This window comes from Rhinoraja longicauda, chromosome 29, assembly GCF_053455715.1.
Source record: "Rhinoraja longicauda isolate Sanriku21f chromosome 29, sRhiLon1.1, whole genome shotgun sequence".
NCBI classification, from domain to species: Eukaryota; Metazoa; Chordata; class Chondrichthyes; order Rajiformes; family Arhynchobatidae; genus Rhinoraja; species Rhinoraja longicauda.
Window position 1 is genome coordinate 9,332,707 of NC_135981.1, and position 17,947 is coordinate 9,350,653.

Sequence of the window (17,947 nt, forward strand, 5' to 3'; positions counted from 1 at the left end):
TGCTAAGAATCAATCCATCGATACAGTATGTCGGAACAGACAGACTTGGCTCAACAAATGTGGATAAAAGGAACTGCAAATGCTGGTTTACAAAACAAGGCACAGATTGCTGGAGTGATTTTGTGGGCGAGGCAGCGTCTCTGGAGAGCATAGATAGATGATGTTGCGGGTCGGAAGAAGGGTACCAACCTGAAACATCACCTATCCAAGTTCCCCAGAGATGCTGCCAGACCTGCTGAATTACTGAGGCTTTGCGTCTCTTTTCCCCCATTGTTCAACAATGATCTCCCTACGAGCATGTGCACATTGGTGGTGTAGTGGGGAGTGAAGGGGGCTATCTGAGATAACATCAGGATGAACTGGGCCAAGAAATGGCAGGTGGAATTTGCTTTGGGCAACTGGTAAGTTAAAGCAGAGTGGGACTTACCCAGTAAATGGCAGGGCCCTGGAGAGTGTTGTAGAACACACATTGCCACACATGGCTAGGATAAGTGGACAACTTTATAAAACACTGTTTTGGTCGTACTTGGAGGTCTGGTGTACAGTTCTGGTTGCCACGAATTCATCAAATCTTTAAAAACTCATTCCACCCACCTTAATGCTGTGCTCTCTTGTTTTTCATGGGGGGAAAAAGATTCCAATTAGCTCTCCAATATATGCCCTTTATAATTGTCCACAGGTCCCGTGAGCCTCCTTGGCTCCAGGGAAAACAAACCCAGTCTGTCTAATCTCTTTCCATCACTAAAGTCTTGCAACATCCTAGACAGAGTGGCTGTGTTTCAGGCCTGGATAGAGTGAATATGAAGAGGATGTTTCCACTTGTGGGAGAATGTAAGACCAGTGCCTACAGCCTCAGAATAAAAGGACCTACCTTTAGAAATGAGATGAGGAGGAATTTCTCCAGTCAAAGGGTGGTGAATCTGTGGAATTCATTGCCACAGATGGCTGTGAAGGCCAAGTCAATGGATATTTTTTGCTTCTCGATTCTTGATTAGTAAGGGTGTCAGGTGTTATGGGGTGAAGGCAAGAGAGTGCGGTTGAGAGGGAAAGATAAATTAGCTACGATTGAATGACAGAGTAGACTTGATGTGTCAAATTACCCAATTCTGCCTCGAGAACTTGTGAACAGAGCAGAGAAAAAGTGAATGACTTTTTATCAACCTGAATCAGTAACTCCATTTCTGTTGCACACCCCACAGAAGCTGCCGAACCTGCTAATCAGTCCTAGTCGTTCTGTTGTCATTACTTTAAAAGCATCTCACTCTCCCTGGCTGCGACGTTTCATGGCATCTGTTCACCACAACCTTTTCAAGGGCATTTGGCATAAGCGATAATTGTTAACTTTATCAGTGAAAGTCATACTCTTAACTAATAAAAACAAACACCAGAATGAACACTTTGAACAACATCACTTTGCTAAATGTGCCTTCTTCCAAGTTCTTAACAGTTTTATTCTTGGCTGTGAAGTGATACGGAAAATGAAATGACTCGAAGATCAACCTTGCGTGCTTCTTGTGACAATTCACTGGATTTAGACAGGATCATCACTCTGGGCTGTTTCCGTCGTTGACCTTGGAAACCTTAGGAGGGTTTGATGCAAAGTCACAGTTCAATGGAAAGCACTGGTCACCACTATCAGTCACAGGAAAGCTGTCTGACATTTGGCAACAATTTAAAGCCAGGATTTGAAGTGAAGTAGTTGATGACACAAAGTTATGCGTTTCAATGTCCAATGCTGGAGAGTTGCTAACAATCAAATAGATCTTGACCACTTAAGTAAACGAGCAAACCAGTAGCGCAAGAGTATGGTGATGCCCACGAGAATAGGGGATATTAACTGTCATTGGAATTTGATGCTTGATGGATGTACTAATTGCTGGATGCCCACATATGTGTTCAGCAGTGCTTCTGATATTTGGTTCTTCTGAAGTCAATGGTGCTGAATTTCAGAAGCAGGTAAAACCATGCTTACACATGCTAAGTATGTATTTAGCACACTTAACAGCAGACTAAATGTCAACACCTGCATATTTATAATTGGATAAGAATAGCAAATCCTCGATCCCATTTCCATGTTCCTGCACGATCTCATATGATCTTAGATTCAAATATACTCGTTGATTTATAGGCCTTTGGCTGAGGGAATGGGAGGGGGTGTTGTAAAGTGGAATTGGTGGGAAATAGAGAATTTAAGTTTAACAAATTAATGCTAAATCATTTCCCTTCAACTCAGTCCTGAATGACTATTTCGGGATCCTGAAACATTAGCCTAGTTCCAGGTTTTCCAGCCAATGCACTGTCATTTTCCTTTATTTACCCTCATCTGTCCATGTAAATCACGATCCTGCCTCCATTGCATTTGTATTCCCTTCTGGAATTTCAGAACTTGCATGTTCAGTGCAGACAGAGAATCATCTTGTGTCACATTTTTTTGGTTAATATAACATTGTTCTTTGTGGGAGTTTGCTGGCTACAATTTTGGCTGCAAACCTTCCTTCAACAGGATGGTGACTGTCGTGAAACAATTCTAAATAACTTCTTTGGATATGGGTCTGAAGAAGGGCATCGACCCGAAACGTCACCCATTCCTTCTCTCCTGAGACGCTGCCTGACCCGCTGAGTTACTCCAGCATTTTGTGATATCATTGGATATGGAGTACTTTGAGACCATCCTGACACCTTGAATCAGACCACTGTTATTCCAAGCCAAAGAAAAACAAGATAGCGTGCCTTAATAACCACTGTAAGTTGGCTCTGAGATCCACCATTATGAACTGCTTCAAGAGGCTGGTTATGTCACACATCAGTTCTAGCCTCCCAGAGAGCCTTGATCCATTGCAATTCATCTACTGCAGCAACAAATCCACAGGAGACACCATCGCCCTGGTCCTACATTCATCCCTGGAACATCTGGATTGCAAGGATATCTATGTCAGACTCCTATTTATTGACTATAGCTCCATTTTCAACACCATAATTCCAAGCAAACTCACCTCCAAACTACTGGACCAAGGACTCAGTGCCTCCTTTCCATCTAGATCCATGACTCTTGACCCATAGATCACAATCTGTAAGGATAGATGATGTAGCATCCTCCACAGTAGTTCTTGAATGGTGTCCTGAAAGGCTACATTCTCGACTGTTTATTACATTCCCTATACACTGACAACTGCATGGTCAAATTCTGCTCTAATTCCATTTGAAAGTTTGCAGATGATGCTACCATAGTGGGCCGGATATCAATGACAAGAAGGAATCCAGGAAAAAGAAGAGCATAGCAGCAAAATGAAGGAGCTGGATGTGGGATTCAATGATACGGAAGTGGGGCAGAGTACAAGCACCAGTCTGCATCAATGGTGCTGAAGTGGAGATTGCCAAGAGCTTCAAGCTCCTAAGCATAATTATCACCAAAAACGTGTCCTTAGTCTGCCCACAATGATACTATAGCCAAGAAAGCACACGTGCCTCTAATTCCTCGAAATTTCACATGTCTCCAATGACCCTTACTGACTTTTACAGATGCATTATAGAAAACATCCTATCCAGATGCATCACAGCTTGGTATGGCAAAGGCTCTGCCCAAGACCACAAGAAATTGATCGAACACAGCCCAGTCCATCACGGGGACCATGCTCTCATCCCATCCATTAGCTCCATCTCTACTTCACGCTGTCCCCAGGAAAGCAGCCAACATAATCTAGGATCACTCACACTCTGGTCATTCGCTCTTCCCCCCCCCCCCCCCCCCCCCCCCCCTCTTCTTTCGTTAGGCAGAATTGACAAAAGCTTGAAAGTATCTACCACCAGATCCAAGAACTGTTTCTTCCCCCAACTGGGGGAAGATTGGGGATTGGGGATTGCAAACCCTCAATCTCCCAATGGGGGGTTTGCAATCCTCCAAACTGTCACTAGACTCTTGAAAGGACCTCTCGTTAGCTAGGGATGAATTTCCTATATTTCTCATTGTGGCAATTGCACTTTTTTACAATCAGCAATTTCTCTCTAGCTATAATACTATATACTACAGCCTGTTTATTTTCCCTTTTGCACTGCCTGGTGTACTCATGATTTGCCTGAATAGCACACACAACTCATTGTATTTCTGTACACATGGCAATAATAATCCAATACCAGTGAATGGCTTATCAGCGTATGACTTATTCACTTTTTATTAACTTCATATTCTTGTTCAGGGAATTTTGGACTACAAAATTCTTATAGCCCATAACCTCTCGTTATCTCTGCCCTTTTTCACTTAGCACAATTAATTACATCACTATCAGGAATTGACTCGATTATTCTTGTAGTTTCAAAAGCTTATCGGTTTGGAAGGAGAGCTTCCGATCATTCATCAGTCAGAGAGTTGTGAATCTGTGGAATTCTCTGCCTTAGAAGGCAGTGGAGGCCAATTCTCTGAATGCATTCAAGAGAGAGCTAGATAGAGCTCTTAAGGATAGCGGATTCAGGGAGTATGGGGAGAAGGCAGGAACGGGGTACTGATTGAGAATGATCATTCATGATCACATTGAATGGCGGTGCTGGCTCGAAGGGCCGAAGGGCCGAATGGCCTACTCCTGCATCTATTGTCTATTGTCTATCTTCCTCAGCCACTTAAATAAGCTAGGCAGATCTCGTGCTCATTGGCATGGTCAACAGCATGATAAATTCAAGCTAATCAAGGGATTCCCACAAGAACATTGAAGGAGATCAGTTTACTTAAATAGTTACGAAATAGAAGGTAGACACAAAATGCTGGAGTAACTCAGTGGGATAGGAAGCATCTGTGGAGAGAAGGAATGAGCCAACCTAAAATGTCACCCATTCCTTCTCTCCAGAAATGCTGCCAGTCCCGCTGAGTTACTCCAGCATTTTGTGCCTATCTTCGGTTTAAACGAGCATCTGCAGTTCTTTCCTACACAGTTATGAAGCAGAGATGCGTATGTCCAAAACGCAAATTCTTCCTCCAATGGGAGTCCCAAGTCGAGAGTGTTTCATTGTTATATGTACCAATAATGGAACAATGAAATTCTTACTAGAGGCAGTGTAACAGCCCATTAACTCAATACACACAGAAAATTGATGACAATAAAGATAAATTAGTAACCATGATACTAGTGCAAAAACTTTAGTCCTCACTGCAAGCAAAGAAAGTCCATAGAAGTTCATAATGCTTAGGTGAGAGCGGTGTAGTTTAGAGATACAGCGCGGAAACAGGCCATTTTGGCCCACTGAGTCCGCGCCGACCAGCGATCCCCACACATTAAAACAATCCTATACCCACTCGGGACAATTTTTACATTTTACCAAGCCAATTTACCTAAAAAACCTGTACGTCTTTGGAGTGTGGGAGGAAACCGAAGATCTCGGAGAAAACCCATGCTGGTCAAGGGGAGAACGTACAAACTCCGTACAGACAGCACCTGTAGTCGGGATGGAACATGGCACCAACTCTACCGCCCAGTATTTAAGAGCTCGATGGTTGTCGAGAAGAAACTGTTCTTGAACCTACCAGTTGCAGTTTTCAGGCTCCTGTGCTTTCTTCCCGATTGTTGGAGAGCAATGGGAACGTGACCAGGGTGGTGTGGGTCTTAGTTGATATTGGCCGCCTTTTTGCGGCAGCGCCCCCTATAGATCCGTTCAAAGGTGGGGAGGTCAGTAGCCATGATGGATCGGGCAGTGTCTACCACTCTCTTAATCTCCTTTGTTCCTGGGCGTTCAAGTTGGCAAACCAGTCTGTGATGCATTGTGCTTTCTACTGTACACCTTTAGAAGTTCAAGAGTATTCACCAACACACTGTATCTTCTCAGTCTTCTCAGGAAGTGGAGGCGTTGATGAGCTGTCTTTGTGATTGCATCAATGTGCTGGACCCAGAGCAGATCCCATGTGAATTCCTCAGCCTCAGAAAAATTAGAGATGCGAGGAGTGACATTTTAGATGCAAGAAAAATAAATTTCACAGCATCTTAAACAAAATCTTATGATCGACCAAATGGCCTTTTTTTTCATTTTTCAGTTCAAGCATCACTGATAATCTGGCTGCTTTCGAGGATTCATCCACAGTAGATAATTCTTAACAAATAAAGTAAAGGTTTCTTTAGAAATCCAAAGCATTGCATTTGCTCCTGCCTGCTGACAAATTGCAACCATGTCGATAAGACAGTTAAGCTTTTGTCCATAACAATTGTAGCAAAAAACACACAGACAAAAAGCTCATAATTAACTTGATAGAATTCACTAAAATGAATGCATCCTGAGATCAATGGTAAACCTTTTGTGTTTTTTCTTTCACGTTTTAATTTATTCAGGTCAATAAGTGTCTGAAACCATTTCTAAATTGCATCATTATTTACTCTTTCAGGCTTTTCCCATCAAAATCAATTGGAGAATGCTAAATCCTTTTACCATACAGCTATGATGTTGCTCAGTTACTATCAGAGACATTTATCACCTTCATTTTATCCAACTTCCTTCTTGTCTCTTGTGTTCCAGACCCAGATGTTGATTTTCTCTTGCACTTCAGCCATTTGTATTTAGATAGACAAAGGATTTCTCCGAATTACAGTGGAAAGTTGGATAGGCTGGGACTTCTTTCGTGGCAGCATGGATGGATGTGGGGTGACCTGACAGAGGTGTGCAAGACTATGAGGGGAATGCATCAAATTAATGCTTTTTCCTTGGGGTAGTGGATTCGAAACTAGAGAGCATAGGTTTAGGGTGAAAGCGGAGACATTTAAGAGGATCTTCAAGGGGCAGCTTTTTTCAATCAGAAAGTAATCTGTATCTGGAATGAGCTGCCAGAGGAAGCTATAGAAGCAGACACAATTACGACTTTTGAGCGTGTATAGATATGAAGTCTATGGGCCAAATGCAGGCAAATGGGACCAGTCCAGAATGCCAACTGGGTTGACATGGATAGGGTGGGCTGAAGGGCTTGTTTCCATACTGTACTAGCCTTTGATTCAATGGGAATGGGCCCTTGGTGAGGTTAGGAGCATGGGAATGGGGCCTTGCAGTGCGTGGGCGAGTGATAGAATTTGGAGAACACATGGAGGTCATAAGAAAACAACTAAAGGAGCAGAGAGTTGCACACATTACCACCCACCTGTCTCTGTCAAATACCTCCTGCCCCACTCACGGCAGGCTAGGGATTGTTCAGATAGTTCGGAGCCCAAAGAACTGGTCAAGAAACAAGTTAGACCTCTCACCAAAGAACATGCTGTACAGTATCCAACCCCTCTCTTCAGCAAGCCCTGCTTTACTGTGGTGCTCAATGGCAAGTCCTAGTAGAAGGTCGGCACATGACTTTCAGGATGAAACACAAAGTGCTGGAGGAACTCAGTGAGTCAGGCAGCATTTGGGGTTGACCCTTTGTACCTTCTTTCAGTTTGAAGAAGGGTCCCAACCTGTACTTTCAAGTTTGAGTCTGAAGAAGGGCCTAGACCTATCCATACTCTTCACGGTTACTGCCTGACCCACTGAGTTATAGAGTCTTACATCATGGAAACAGAACCTTTGGGCCAACTTGCCCACTTCAACCAAGTTGCCCCATCTATAGTCTCTGTATAACTAGCCCTACCTGTCTGCGTTCGGCCGATATCTTTCTAAACCTTTCCTACCCATGAACTTGATGAAATGTCTTTTAAATGTTGTGATGGTACGTGCCTCAACTACTGCCTTTGGCATCTTGTTCCATATGCCCACCCTCCTCTGAGTGAAAAAGTTGCCCCTCAGATTCCTATTCAATCTTTCCCCTCTCACCATAAATCCATGTCCTCTGGTTCTTGATTCCCCCACTGGGTAAAATACTGTATTTACCCTATCCATTCCTCCAGCACTTTGTATTTTGCTCAAGATTCCAGCATCTACAGTTCTCCTTCAAGATTTTCAGGATGTTTTGGACTTCTGCATTAAGAAAAATGTCAGATGTCCAGAATCCAGAACAGCTAGCAGGCAGTTCCCAACGAAAACAGTGACTGTCGATAAGAACATTTCAGCCCAATTATTTTTCTCACAATTGAAAGCAACTCCAAATCTTCATAAGATAGACTAAAAAAAGCTGAAGTAACTCTGCGGAACAGGCAGCATCTCTGGAGAGAAGGAATGGGTGACGTTTTGGATCAAGTCCCTTCTTCTTCTGAAGGGTCTCCACCCGAAACATCACCCATTCCTTCTCTCCAGTGATGCTGCCTGTCCCGCTGAGATACTCCAGCTTCTTCAGTCTATCTTCAATTTAAACCAGCATAGTTTTGGTCTCCTAATCTGAGGAAAGACATTCTTGCCATAGAAGGAGTACAGAGAAGGTTCACCAGATTGATTCCTGGGATGGCAGGACTTTCATATAAAGAAAGACTGGATAGACTAGGCTTGTACTCGCTGGAATTTAGAAGATTGAGGGGGGATCTTATAGAAACTTACAAAATTCTTAAGGGGTTGGACAGGCTAGATGCAGGAAGATTGTTCCCGATGATGGGGAAGTCCAGAACAAGGGGTCACAGTTTAAGGATAAGGGGGAAGTCTTCTAGGACCGAGATGAGAAAGTTTTTTTTCATACAGAGAGTGGTGAATCTGTGGAATTCTCTGCCACAGAAGGTAGTTGAGGCCAGTTCATTGGCTATATTTAAGAGGGAGTTAGATGTGGCCCTTGTGGCTAAAGGGATCAGGGGGTATGGAGAGAAGGCAGGTACAGGATACTGAGTTGGATGATCAGCTATGAATGGTGGTGCAGGCTCGAAGGGCCGAATGGCCTACTCCAGCACCTATTTTCTATGTTTCTATGTTTCTATCTGCAGTTCCTTCCTACACACCAATCTCCGTAAGTAATGTTTTCAAGCTTAAACTCCTTTGGGTAAAAGTAGTTAACAAGAGGATCAAGTAACCTTCTCAAGTGTTTGGCTCAGAAGCACATGTGCCGCCACTATTGCCAGACAACTAAATTTGAATTCCAATCATCCAGACGGGTAATATAATTATAATGAGGATGCTGAGAAAATAGTTTGATAATGTATTATAATTGATTTTTCACACTATATAAATAAAAGGACACTGATAAAATTTGAGTGCAAACACATGGAATGCTGTCTATGCAAACAGTACTCAAATTGCAGTATTGCAATTTTATCCTTCTTATTTCTTCTCACTCACTCAGTTTCCAATTCTGCAGTTTCCAATGTCTCATATGCAATTCAATCTCATTCTCCTTTAATCACTAAACTTGTGTTTCATTTTTAAGTGGAAATTATAAAATAAACAAATTTTATTCCGTGAATTATTTAATTGAATTTGTCCCTTTAAGCATGCCACATGTCCTCTGGTGTAAAACATTCCTCTGGAGGAATTTATGAGAACCCAAACAAGAGACAGCTTGGGAGTATTGGGTGCAGTTCTGGTCATCACATTACAAGATGGATGTGGGGGCTTTGGAGAGGGGGCAGGAGGTTTACCAGAATGCTGCCTGGACTAGAGGACATTAGCTCCAAGGTTGAACAAACTTGGATTGTTTTCTCCAAGGCATCAGAGGGCGAGGGGAGAAATTATAGAAGTATATAAAATGATGAGGAACATAGATAGGGTAGACAGTCAGAATCTTTTTCCCCAGGGTGGAAATGTGAAAGATTACAGGCCATAGCTTTGAGGTGAGAGTTGCAAAGATTAAAGTATACTAGACCAAGTGGACCCGTTGGGCCCAAACCTCTCCTGCACCCTGTCCTCCCCCTCCCCTCTCTCCTCAACACCCCCCTCCCCCTTCCCCCCTCCCTCCCTCCTCCCCTTCCCCTCCTTTTAAACTTAAAAATGTGAATAACTTAAAAAATATAACACCAATTTCAATAAAACTACTTGCATTATCACTAAAGTGACAATGGGGAGTAAGGTGGGCCTAAAATTGCCGCGCTATCGTGTACCGTTTTGACTGAAGTTCAGTCACAAACAAGATAGCAAATGAGGGTTTTAGTATTATAGATGTACAGGGCAAGTTTTTACAAAAATATATAAACTATTATTATTACACAGAGTGGAGGGTGCCAGGAATGCATTCGCAGGGTGGTGGTGGGGGTAGATTTGATGGTGGTATTTAAGAGGCTTTAGATAGGCATATATAGTGAATGGAGAGATATAGATCACATGCAGGTAGAGGAAGTTAGTTCAACTTGCCATCATGTTCAGCATGGGCATTGTGGGCCGAAGAGCCTGTACCTATATTTTTCTATGTTCTGTGAGGCATTGAGTAAGATTACGGTACTTTCTTATGGTTATGGTGCTTTATTTGTCACACGCACTAAGGTGCAGTGAAATTCATTTTTGTATAGAGTTCAGTAAAAGTATCACGCTGGACCCAGCATCTTCTTGCATTCACACACTGCCAGTCCTGAGGTCACACTTATCTTCAGAGGTTCTGCAGCTCCTATGGCCTCCTGCATTAGTATAGTTTAGAGACACAGCACAGAAACAGACCCTTCGGCCTACCGATTCCAAGCCAACCAGTGATCCCTGCACATTAACACTACCCTACACATACTAGGGACAATTTTACGTTTATACAATATTACCAAGCCAATTAACCTACAAACCTGTACGTCTTTGGAGTGCGGGAGGAAACTGAAGAAATCGGGGAGAAACTGAAGCAGGTCACGGGGAGAACGCACAAACTCCGTACAGACAAGCACTCGTAGTCAGGATCTAACCTGGGTATCTGGCGCTGTAAGGCAGTAGCTCTACTGCTATACCACAATGCCACCATTACTGACAAGACCCTAAGGAACAACCTGTTTGCAGATACATCACCCACAGACCTACCATTATACTGTCCGAAGGCCTTGTACACTACTTTTCAATGTCCCTGGTAGTCAGAGGCATTTTGGAAGAGTTCAAAAATATTTAAAAATTAACAAATTTGATGAGAAAAAAAGATTTAAATTATTTATGAAATAGTTTAAAAAAGAAATTACACAACCAAATCATTTATAATTTATGTAGAATCATGCAAATTGCCTAAACATATTTACATAAATTAAAGCTTTTTTTAAAACTTCCCCATACCTTTTAATGAATCCCAGCATCTATTCCAAATGAAAAGGGCTACACTGAAGAAGGGTCCAACCCCATACATCGCCCGTCCATTTCCTTCTATGTGCTGCCCGAGTTACTCCAGCGGTTTGTTTTTTTCCTCAACACTTGAGCATCAGCAGTCTCGTCTAGATCAGCCAATGCTGGCATTAAGCTGAGGGGTTAACGAAGTGCATCTGGTCCCTCAGCTCAGTACATTATTAAATGCCTTGGACTCAGTGGGTGATGACAGAAGCCAAATCAACTTTCATTCATCCCCTCATTGAACCACCACTGCACCAGAGATGGCTAGTGCATCTTATTTGAATGGGATTATCAATCCTGATTGAAAAGGCAAGACAAGTGCACGCAAGTGGTTTGATTAATTCTCTATTTTACAACCTTAGTCATAGTCATACACCATGCAAGCAGGCCCTTCGGCCCACTGAGTGCACACCAACACCCCTTTACACTAATCCAGTTTACTTCTCTACACATTCTCATCAGCTCTCCAATTCCTACCACTCACCTGCCCACTCGGGGCAATCTACAATGGCCAGTTAACCAACTGCCCCGCATGTCTGTGGGAGGAAAACAGAGCAGGTGGTGGAAACTCATGTGGTCGCAGGAAGGACGCGCAAACTCAACACAGACAGCACTGGAGGTCAGGGTCGAACCTGAATCACTAGAGGTGTGAGGCAGCAGCTCTACACCTGCACCACTGTGTCACCCCTACCGCTCCAATGTTTTTAAATACGTTATTAAATTATAGGAGCAGAATTAGGCCATTCAGCCCATCAACTCCGCCATTCAATCATGGCTGATCTATCTTTCCTTTTCAAAGGTAGACACAAAATGCTGGAGTAACTCAGCGGGTCAGGCAGCATCTCAGGAGAGAAGGAATGGGTGACGTCTCGACCCAAAACATCACCCATTCGTTCCCTCCAAAGATGCTGCCTGATCCGTTGTGTTAATCCTGCATTTTGTCTACCTTCGATTTGAACCAGCACCTGCAGTTATTTTCCTACATATCTTTTCTTCTCAAACTCTTTCTCCTGCCTTCTCCTCATAACCCGACACCATTACTAATCAAGAATCTGTCAATCTCCACCTTAAAAATATCCATTGACTTGGCCTCCATAGCTGTCCATGGCAATTAATTCCACAAATTCACCACCCTCTGACTAAAGAAATTCCACGTTCTCTCTTTCCTAAAGGCATGCCCTTTAATTCTGAGGCTGTGCCCTCTGGTCTGAGGCTCTCCTTCATCAGAGAATGCTTCAAAGAGATATGAAAACAATTCAAAATTCCTTGAAGGCAACAAAAGGGGCCACCTGGAGTCTCAGGCTCCACTGCCTGAGGTTTACGTGTTGCTCAGAGCCTGGGTCACCTCACAGAGCAACCATAAGCAACGATGCTTCCAGTTCAATCAAGACCTTGTAAAATTATAATAAATTTATAGATGTCGGCTTCAGTCTGAAGAAGGGTCTCGACTCGAAACGTCACCCATTCCTTCTCTCCTGAGATGCTGCCTGACCTGCTGAGTTACTCCAACATTTTGTGAATAAATATGTCGGCTTCATTTCATCTACCTGATTCCCAAATGGAGAACAGTGTAGTAACAATGGAATACAAAAACAAGAGGGCGCAAGGGAAGAAAAAAATACTTCTACAACATACCACAACCAAGGGTCAGGTTATATAGCAGAGACTTGCTTTTTTTTTTCAATGTAGGTTTATGTTTGGGTTCATTATTATCACAAGTACTGAGGTACAGTGAAAAGCTGTCTTTTGAATGCTATCCAAATAAAAGAGATAATGCTATACATAAATACAATTGAATCAAACTCCAGTACAGTAGATAGGGCAAGTGAGACTATATAGAGTGCAGATTATAGTTCTCAGCAATGTAGCACATCACTTCCATAGACAAAGTCCAATGCCCACAATGGGGTAGAGGTGAATCAGACAGTACCCTGGTTTATGGAATGACCACTCAGAAGCCTGATACCAGTGGGTTTAAAACAAAAGCTTTTTTAACAATTATTTGTATAGTTTGTTGTCTGATCCATATTGCATTAAAATGCCATGCAACAGGAGTTCAAATCAATCAGTCCTGGGTTAGTCATGTGCAAAGATGCTGGATGCTTTGCCACTGGTATAATTTGCTCCTGAATAATGTGAACAAATGGATATTGAGCAGAGCATAATAAACAATAACCAAGTAAGAAAGCAGTAAAATATACCTCACAAGGTCATAAGGGATAGGAGTCGATTAGGCCATTTGGCCCATCGTCTACTCCGCCATTCAATCATGGCTAATCTATCTCTCCCACCTAACCCCATACTCCTGCCTTCTCCCCATAACCTCTGACACTCGTATTAATCAAGAATCTATCTATCTATCTCTGCTTTAAAAAATCCATTGACTTGGCCTCCACAGCCTTCTGTGGCAAAACCTAACCAGACTGTAAAGCAGCCAATTAAACAAGAGAGCAGGTTCTTTTTTTAAAATCCGGGGATTTAGTTCCATCTGATCAAACTATCCCGAATAACGGAATGGTGCAGGTGTTTGTGGATCACTGCAAATCGTCCTGGACTTCAGAAAGAAAAAAAAACAGCTCATTGACCTTTGCGAGTGGGTTAGTGTAATTCTACACAGGGGTGTAATATTACCGGATCCAGAGACTGGGTACAGTCTGTAACCTGACGTCCAGTGACCATTGGAAATATTGGAGAGAAAGCCAATTCCTTGCTGCGGGAAACAGCAAGACAAACCAACACACAAGAAAGGGCCAACTCTTCAAAGCTTAAACCTGCCGGCTCGAAACCTGGGATGGTCTTTTTAGTGCATGTACTCAGAGCTCATCATATGTCAGGCTGAAAGCGTTGGACAATAAAATTTGATGTCAGTGTTACAGCATTGGCAGCTTGTCAATACACAGAATGTCAAAATATTGGAATCCGCACCAGCACATGTCAATTCCACCATATTCAAATTGATTTTCATGTTTGCATGAAACAATGCGTTTAACTTAGAAAACCATCCCAAGGGAATACACTGGAACATTGTCAGATTTGATGCTGAATCACATTAAGGAGGTGTTAGGACAGATGACCAAAGGCTGGGGTCAAAGAAATAGGTTTCAATGATGAATTAAAAGCAGAGATGAAGAGTTTTGAAATGGAATTTCCAGTTTAGTTTAGTTTAGAGATACAGCGCGGAAACAGGCCCTTCGTCCCACCGAGTCCATGCAGACCAGTGATCCCCACACATTAACACTATCTATTATCACTAGGGAGAATTTACAATTTTACAAAGTCAATTAGCCTACTAACCTGCACGTCCTTGGAGCTTGAAAATTTGGCAGCAGATGGAGTGATGAAAATCAGATGGCCTAACCCAACCCAGCTTTTCTCATCTAAGCGGATGGCCAGGCGAGGAGAGGGACATTGGATCGCGGGACGGCCGAAATGGAGGCCTCAGCAGAAACGGGCCCTTGTGGCCATCTGCAGCTGGGACTGGAAAATGGTGCTTCTCGCATTTGGGCTCAGTGAGCTGTTGTGCACATTCTGTACTGACTGGGGAGATTGTGCTTATGTATGGGGATGGTCTTCCTGAGATGTATGCAATAAAAAAGTATTACACCATACCTGGTACATGCGACAATAAATAAACCATTGCATCCCTGCCCTGTAGACTCAGATATTCAGGTTCCTGAAGTGAAAAAGAAAGAAAATGCTGGAAATGCACAATAGGTCTATTAGCCTAAAAATCAGAAATAGGCCCTTCAGCCCACCATGTTAATGACAACCATCAGAAGAACATCTTATGCCTCTTGGACTAACATTGCTCAAATCCTTCACCCATCCTGCCCTTTCAAATGCCACTTGATCCTTAATGTATTCATAGTATTTTGAGGTATTTCTTGTTTTCCTTTTGCTGGACTCTTGATTCCCTTTTGCTCATTAAACTACTTGACATAATGTTTCTTCTACATAAGCTGCATGTAACACCATACTGTTTGCCTCATCCAGTGTATTACTTCCTAAGCAAGAAATATAGAAACAACATTCTTTTTTTGTGTGGATTACTGAGGTACAGGGCACACAGAATAAGTAAGCTGTGGCAAGAGTGCGCACACATGCACACACACACACACACACACACACAGTAGCCGATATAATCATTCCATTTAAATAATAAATGCACAGCTATTTGAAAAGGCCTTTCAATTTCTGTGGACCCAGGCATCATTGGCCAGCTTTTATCGCCCAACCCCAATTGTTATTGAGAAGTGGATGAAATGTTAATAATAATAATAATAATACATTTTATTTATATAGCGCTTTTCATATACTCAAAGACGCTTTACAGAGATTTTGAGAACATAGGGAAATTAATAAATAGATAAATAAGTAAATAAATAAATGAACAGAGAAAGGAGACAGTAGGTGAGGTGACCTTCAGTGGTTGAAGGCAGTACTGAACAGGTGAGACTTCAGCGATGTTTTGAATGTGGTGAGTGTGGGGGAGTCTCTAACGGTTTGGGGTAGTGAGTTCCATAGGGTGGGAGCAGCGATGGAGAAAGCCCTGTCCCCCCAGGATCTGAGTTTAGTCCGGATGTGGGGGGATAGGAGATTGGCAGCGGCAGAGCGGAGGGTGCAGGTGGGAGTGTGCCTGTGGAGGAGGTCGGTCAGGTAGGATGGGGCCAGGTTATGGAGGGCTTTGTAGGTTATGAGGAGGATTTTGTACTGGATTCTCTGGGGGATGGGGAGCCAGTGGAGTTTATAAAGGACGGGGGTGATATGGTCACAGATCGAGGTGTGTGTGAGTAGACGGGCAGCGGAGTTTTGAATGTATTGAAGTTTACTGATGATTTTTGAGGGTGCGCCATAGAGGAGGCTGTTGCAGTAGTCCAGACGGGAGGTGATGAAGGCGTGGATGAGGGTTTCTGCAGCTGTGGAGGAGAGGGATGGACGGAGACGGGCAATGTTTTTGAGGTGGAAGAAGGCTGTCTTTGTGATGTGTTTGATGTGTTTGTCGAAGGAGAGGGTTTGATCAAGGATGATTCCAAGATTCCGGATGTGAGGTGAGGTGGATACTGGGAGACCATCAATGTTGAGGATGAAGTTTTGGGTGGATTTGGTGAGCATTTTTGGACCAATGATGATGATTTCAGATTTGTTGCAATTGAGTTTGAGGAAGTTTGATTGAAGCCAAGATTTTATTTCAGTAATGCAGTTTGTCAGTGTAGAGTGTGTGGTGGAGGAGATTGACTTGGTGGAGATGAGGAGCTGGATATCATAGGCGAAGCAGTGGAAGTTGAGACCATGACGGCGGATTAATTGACCAAGGGGGAACAGGTAGAGGATGAAGAGGAGGGGGCCAAGGATTGAGCCTTGGGGGACACCTTGGGGGAGGGGAGCGGTGGGGGATTTACAGTTGTTAATGGAGATGAACTGGTGTCTGTCAGAGAGGTAAGATTTAAACCAGGATAGGGCTGTGCCGGTGATGTTAAGGGAGGTTTCAAGTCGGGTGAGGAGAATGGAGTGATTTATGGTGTCAAAGGCGGCGCTGAGGTCAAGTAGGATGAGGATGTTGAGGTTGCCAGCGTCGGAGGAGAGGAGAATGTCGTTTGTGATTTTGAGGAGCGCAGTTTCAGTACAGTGGTTTGAGCCTTGATGTTGCCTTGAATGACCACAGTTCTTCAGATGAAGGTACTAACATTGTGCTCAAAAGTTTAGTTGAGTTTAGTTTAGTTTATTGTCATATGTACCGAGTCAGTGGAAAGTCAATAGATGATTACAATGGAGCCATCCACAGTGTACAGATACATGATAAAGGGAATAACGTGAATAATGTTCAGTGCAAGATAGAGTCCAGGAAAATCAGATTAACGATAGTCCAAGTATCTCCAGTGAGGTAGATAGTAGCACAGGGCTACTCTCTAATCCCTGGTAAGATGGTTGCCTGATGACCGCTGGGAAGAAGCAGTCAGAAGCAGTTAAAAGGCAAGCACATACACAAATAAGGTTTTGGACTCGTCTGACTCATTGAACAATAGTGAAGCCCATGGGTTTTTAATAACAATTATTGATTTTAATCCAGATTCATTCATGAACTGTGCAAGTTGCGAAGGTGAGCTCTGAAGTTATCGCCAACCATTAGTCTAGACCACTTCATAAATAGTGCAGCAACAGAACTGCTTTGCAAGCATTCCCACAGCGACATGCTGTATGCAGACAATTACAATGGAGCAATCCTGAGTGTACGGATACATGATAAAGGGAATAACGTGAATAATGTTCAGTGCAAGTTAGAGTCCAGTCCAGAAAAAAAAGTATGAGTCCAGTGGGCGGCAAGGCAGGAGTGGAGTTGTTGCCTTACATCGCTTGCAGCGCCAGACACCCGGGTTCGATCCCGGCTACAGGCGCTATCTGTATGGAGTTTGCACGTTCTCCCCGTGAGTTTTCTCATAGATATGCAAATTAATGGGGTTGGTGAATGTGTAAATTGTCCCTCATGTGTGTAGGATAGTGTTAATGTGTAGGATAGCTGGTCGGAGCGGACTCGGTGGGCCGAAGGGCCAGTTTCCACGCTGTATCTCTAAAATAGATATTAGACAATAGACAATAGGTGCAGGAGGAGGCCATTCGGCCCTTCGAGCCAGCACCGCCATTCAATGTGATCATGGCTGATCATTCTCAATCAGTACCCCGTTCCTGCCTTCTCCCCAAACCCCCTGACTCCGCTATCCTTAAGAGCTCTATCTAGCTCTCTCTTGAATGCAATCAGAGAATTGGCCTCCACTGCCTTCTGAGGCAGGGAATTCCACAGATTCACAACTCTCTGACTGGAAAAGTTTTTCCTCATCTCCGTTCTAAATGGCCTACCCCTTATTCT